Below are 6,432 nucleotides of genomic sequence, written 5' to 3' on the forward strand. Positions count from 1 at the left end.
AATCATTAGATCTTACTATAAAAGCCTATATTCAACAAAACTTGAAAATCTGCAGGAAATGGACAATTTCCTAGACAGATACCAGGTACCGAAGTTAAATCAGGAACAGATAAACCAGTTAAACAACCCCATAACTCCTAAGGAAATAGAAACAGTAATTAAAGGTCTCCCAACCAAAAAGAGCCCAGGTCCAGACGGGTTTAGTGCAGAATTCTATCAGACCTTCATAGAAGACCTCATACCAATATTATCCAAACTATTCCACAATATTGAAACAGATGGAGCACTACCGAATTCCTTCTATGAAGCCACAATTACTCTTATACCTAAACCACACAAAGACCCAACAAAGAAAGAGAACTTCAGACCAATTTCCCTTATGAATATCGACGCAAAAATACTCAATAAAATTCTGGCAAACGGATTCCAAGAGCACATCAAAACAATCATCCACCATGATCAAGTAGGCTTCATCCCAGGCATGCAGGGATGATTTAATATATGGAAAACAATCAACGTGATCCATTATATAAACAAACTGAAAGAACAAAACCACATGATCATTTCATTAGATGCTGAGAAAGCATTTGACAAAATTCAACACCCCTTCATGATAAAAGTCCTGGAAAGAATTGGAATTCAAGGCCCATACCTAAACATAGTAAAAGCCATATACGGCAAACCAGTAGCTAACATTAAACTAAATGGAGAGAAACTTAAAGCCATCCCACTAAAACCAGGGAATAGACAAGGCTGCCCACTCTCTCCCTACTTACTCAATATAGTTCTTGAAGTTCTAGCCAGAGCAATCAGACAACAAAAGGAGGTCAAGGGATACAGATCCGAAAAGAAGAAGTCAAAATATCACTATTTGCAGATGATATGATAGTATATTTAAGTGATCCCAAAAGTTCCACCAGAGAACTACTAAAGCTGATAAACAACTTCAGCAAAGTCGCTGGGTATAAAATTAACTCAAATAAATCAGTAGCCTTCCTCTACACAAAAGAGAAACAAGCAGAGAAAGAAATTAGGGAAACGACACCCTTCATAATACCCAAATAATATAAAGTACCTCAGTGTGACTTTAACCAATCAAGTAAAAGATCTGTACAATAAGAACTTCAAGACTCTGAAGAAAGAAATTGAAGAATACCTCAGAAGATGGAAAGATCTCTCATGCTCATGGATTGGCAGGATTAATATAGAAAAAATGGCCATTTTACCAAAAGCGATCTACAGATTCAACGCAATCCCCATCAAAATACCAATCCAATTCTTCAAAGAGTTAGACAGAACAATTTGCAAATTCATCTGGAATAAGAAAAAACCCGAATAGCTAAAACTATCCTCAACAATAAAAGGACTTCAGGGAGAATCACTATCCCTGAACTCAAGCAGTATTACAGAGCAATAGCGATAAAAAACTGCATGGTATTGGTACAGAGACAGACAGATAGACCAATGGAACAGAATAGAAGACCCAGAAATGAACCCATACACCTATGGGCACTTGATTTTTGACAAAGGAGCCAAAACCATGAAATGGAAAAAATATAGCATTTTCCGCAAATGGTGCTGGTTCAACTGGATGTCAACATGTAGAAGAATGCAGATCTATCCATGCTTATCACCCTGTACAAAGCTTAAGTCCAAGTGGATCAAGGACCTCCACATCAAACCACATACACTCAAACTAATAGAAGAAAAACTAGGGAAGCATCTGGAACACATGGGCACTGGAAAAAATTTCCTGAACAAAACACCAATGGCTTATGCTCTAAGATCAAGAATCGACAAATGGGATCTCATAAAACTGCAAAGCTTCTGTAAGGCAAAGGACACTGTGGTTAGGACAAAACGGCAACCAACAGATTGGGAAAAGATCTTTACCAATCCTACAACAGATAGAGGCCTTATACCCAAAATATACAAAGAACTCAAGAAGTTAGACCGCAGGGAGACAAATAACCCTAATAAAAAATGGGGTTCAGAGCTAAACAAAGAATTCACAACTGAGGAATGCCGAATGGCTGAGAAACACCTAAAGTAATGTTCAACATCTCTAGTTATAAGGAAAATGGAAATCAAAACAACCCTGAGATGTCACCTCACACCAGTGAGAATGGCTAAGATCAAAAACTCAGGTGACAGCAGATGCTGGTGAGGATGCAGAGAAAGAGGAACGCTCCTCCATTGTTGGTGGGATTGCAGACTGGTACAACCATTCTGGAAATCAGTCTGGAGGTTTCTCAGAAAATTGGACATTTAACTGCTTGAGGATCCAGCTATACCTCTCTTGGGTATATACTCAAAACATGCCCCAACATATAAAAAAGACACGTGCTCCACTATGTTCATCGCAGCCTTATTTATAATAGCCAGAAGCTGGAAAGAACCCAGATGCCCTTCAACAGAGGAATGGATACAGAAAATGTGGTACATCTACACAATGGAATATTACTCAGCTATCAAAAACAATGACTTTATTAAATTTGTAGGCAAATGGTCGGAACTGGAAAACATCATCCTGAGTGAGGTAACCCAATCACAGAAAAACACACATGGTATGCACTCATTGATAAGTGGCTATTAGCCCAAATGCTTGAATTACCCTAGATGCCTAGAACAAATGAAACTCAAGACAGATGATCAAAATATGAATGCTTCACTCCTTCTTTAAAAGGGGAACAAGAATACCCTTGTTAGTGAATAGAGAGACAAAGATTAAAACAGACACAGAAGGAACACCCATTCAGAGCCTGCCCCACATGTGGCCCATACATATACAGCCACCCAATTAGACAAGATGGGTGAAGCAAAGAAGTGCAGGCCGACAGGAGCCAGATGTTGATTGCTCCTGAGAGACACAGCCAGATTACAGCAAACACAGAGGCGAATGCCAGCAGCAAACCACTGAACTGAGAATAGGACCCCCGTTGAAGGAATCAGAGAAAGAACTGGAAGAGCTTGAAGGGGCTCAAGACCCCATATGTACAACAATGCCAAGCAACCAGAGCTTCCAGGGACTAAGCCACTACCTAAAGACTATACATGGACTGACCCTGGACTCTGACCTCCTAGGAAGCAATGAATATCCTAGTAAGAGCACCAGTGGAAGGGGAAGCCCTGGGTCTTGCTAAGACTGAACCCCCAGTGAACTAGATTGTTGGGGGGAGGGCGGCAATGGGGGGAGGATGGGGGGGAACACCCATAAAGGAGGGGAGGGGGAGGGATTAGGGGGATGTTTGCCTGGTAACCGGGAAAGGGAATAACATTCGAAATGTAAATGAGAAATACTCAAGTTAATAAAAAAAATGTTTTGGTAATCCTTAACTCTGCTTCAATATAATACCTATCAGTGAATGTCAGTTTAATGTTCAACTCACAAATCCCAATTTAGCTATAGTTCAAGTTAGTAAAATATTAGTGGAACTGCACAAGATCTCAAGGGTAATGATGTGGAGTTATACTGCTACTCCCTCACCTCTGACCAAAAACTCCACAACAAAGCAAGAAACACAGAGTAAACAAACAAAGAAAAACAGACAAAAAAAAACTGGGCAAGACAAAAAGGCTGTCTTTTTCAATGTAAGATAGTAGCAATTTTGAAAATGAACAAGTTATTCACAGAGATACAAATAGTGAAATTTATTAAAGAAATAGGCTGCAATTCTCTGAAACCAACATGTGTCTAGAGTATCATAAACAACAGATGTCAATGCTAGGATACAAGAGGAGTAATTGAAAGTTCATACGTTTCTGCTCCATATTTGTCCCTGTATTTCCTCCCATACATATTCTAAGAAGGACTGAAGCATCCACATTTTGCTGTTACTTCTTCTTGAGCTTCATATGATCTGTGAATTGTATTTTGGGGGGATCCATTTCATATTCAGCCATCAAATTCAGTCACTGTTGCTGATGCCAAGAAGTGCTTGCTGACAGGAAGCTGATATGTCTCTTGAGAGGCTCTGACAGAGCCTTACTGATAAAGATGAGGATGCTTTCAGCTATTTTAGACTGAGCATGGGGACTCCAATGGAGGCGTTAGGGAAAGGACTGAAGGAGATGAAGGGGTTTGCAACCCCATAGGAAGAAGTACAATATCAGCCAACCAGAACCCCTAGAGCTCCCAGGGACTAAACCACCAACCAAAGAGTACACATGGAGGGACCCATGGCTCCAGCTGCATATATAGCTGAGGGTGGCATTGTCTAGCATCAATAAAAGAAGAAGCTCTTAGTTGTGTGAAGGATCCTTTCTCCAGTGTAGGGGAATGCCAGGGTGTTGAGGTGGGAGTAGGTGGGTGAAGGGAAAGCATCCCCATAGAAGTAGGGGGAAGGGGATGGGAAAAGGAGAACTAGGAAAGGGGATAACATTTGAAATGTAAATACATAAAATATCCAATAAAAAAGGTAGTTCATACCAGAGCTGGCAGAATGGCTCAGTGGGAGAGAGAACACACATTCTGAAAGATTATTTGAAATTTGTCATAGCACTCATGTGAGAAGGGACATGATAGCTTAAAACTCTTGTGCCAGGGGACCAGATATTTTCTTCTCAGCTACATGGCGATCTGGATACAGATTGCATACGGACACATACATGCATACAAAACCCAAACAAAATGACTACGAGTTATTTACAACTCAAAACTATACAAGTACATGCTGGTTTCCCCTTTCTTTATTCAATTCTATGGACACAGCAAAAGGGGATCTAATCCTTCATAAAACTCTAATTTACAGGTCTCATAAATGAGGTACGGAAGCAGTAGGTGGGCAATACCAGGATGAAGTTATCAGCTAGAGCATAACAGACATATTAACACACTGCCAAACAAATAATAGGAGAAGTTTTATGAAAGCAAGTAAAACTCGGGTTGCCCTTATCTAGAAAACAGTTTGGGATATATTTTTCACATGCAACCTGGTTAAATCTCTCTCTCTTTCCTATGCAGCAGATAAAATTGCCTCTTCTATAGTCTCTTCCTTCCCCTAGTTTAGGTGATGATAGAAGTTCAAATACTCTGTTCTACAAGGCTTCATCATGTGGAGTAAATTAACTCAATTATTTTTCACTTTTACTATCTATGAGTTTACTTGGATTGTAGTTGAGAAATTGTCATTCAGGTTATTTAGCCCTTCAATAATGGAGATTTTCTTAAGAACAAATGGTAAACAATGTCTGAGTTAACTTGTGGTATTCTGTAAAACCTCAATTACCAGCTTTATTCCTTAGAAGATTATTTGTTTTGGGAAACAGAAGGCAGCACTCACAGGCTGAACTTCAGTTTCTCCTTCTGGTGCCATAGCTGCAAAGAAGTTCCCAGGTCCTGTGAAGTCACAGCTTGGATTTGTTTTCCTTGAACTGAAATGTTTTCCTAAAATGTGTCCCCACTTTAAAATATCATCTTTATTATTGTCTAGGCTTGCTAGAAAGTGAAGTTAAGTAGGTTTTTATCATGAGGCATGATGCTGCTAATTCCAAAATGTAAACATACACTACAGGAAGCAGAGTGAAGCATTAAGTAGTTATTCATTTGTAAAAGCCTCACTTCAGCTATTTAAGCAGTGTCACAACTCCCCTGAGCTGGGGATTGTGAACTATGCAATCTACCAATGAGGCAAGCTGTATTAACACAGTTTCCAAAGTTATTCCATAAGTCCCACGTTTCTATTTACTATCAGCATATTTCTTTCAATTTAGTTGTAGCTTTATTATTCAATGAAATATGAATACATATTCTGTGTTCTATTATTTTTATTTACTTTATTTCTTGGAGACAAAATATGAATAGTATATTTATATTCTTTTTAACTTTTGTTCTCACCCTCTAACTCCTTTATTTGTTCACCAACTTCCCTTTAAATTAATGATTAATTCCTCATTATCAAAGATATATATATTAGAGAGGTATATTCACAGTTAAATACAATAGTGTACATATACATATAGACATATAAATGATATATACACATACAAATATCCAAATCAACACATTCACACACATATACACATATATGTATATCTGTATACACACATATATGTGTGTATTGGTGTGTATACATATATACATATGGGTGTATAAATATACACAAATATGTGTTTATGTGTGAGTATGTGTACATATATACATATAAATGTGTTATGTGAACATATATGTATGTATGTATCTACTATCTCTTTCTATGTGCGTGTATATATATATATATATACACATATGTATGTCTGTGTGTGTGTGTGTTACTGCTGACCACTTGGAGTCAGATATATTACCATGTAGTTCCTTGTTGGAAAAGAATAAATATCACTCTTTAGCAATGATTAATTACCTGTAGTTCTTCATCTTGTCTGGGAACTTATTAAAAAAAACTGCCCATATCAGCCATCGACTGGTGTCATTTTGTAGATCTTGCATATAAAAGT

Source organism: Rattus norvegicus, chromosome 4, assembly GCF_021556685.1.
Source record: "Rattus norvegicus strain SHRSP/BbbUtx chromosome 4, alternate assembly SHRSP_T2T, whole genome shotgun sequence".
In the NCBI taxonomy this organism is placed as follows: domain Eukaryota; kingdom Metazoa; phylum Chordata; class Mammalia; order Rodentia; family Muridae; genus Rattus; species Rattus norvegicus.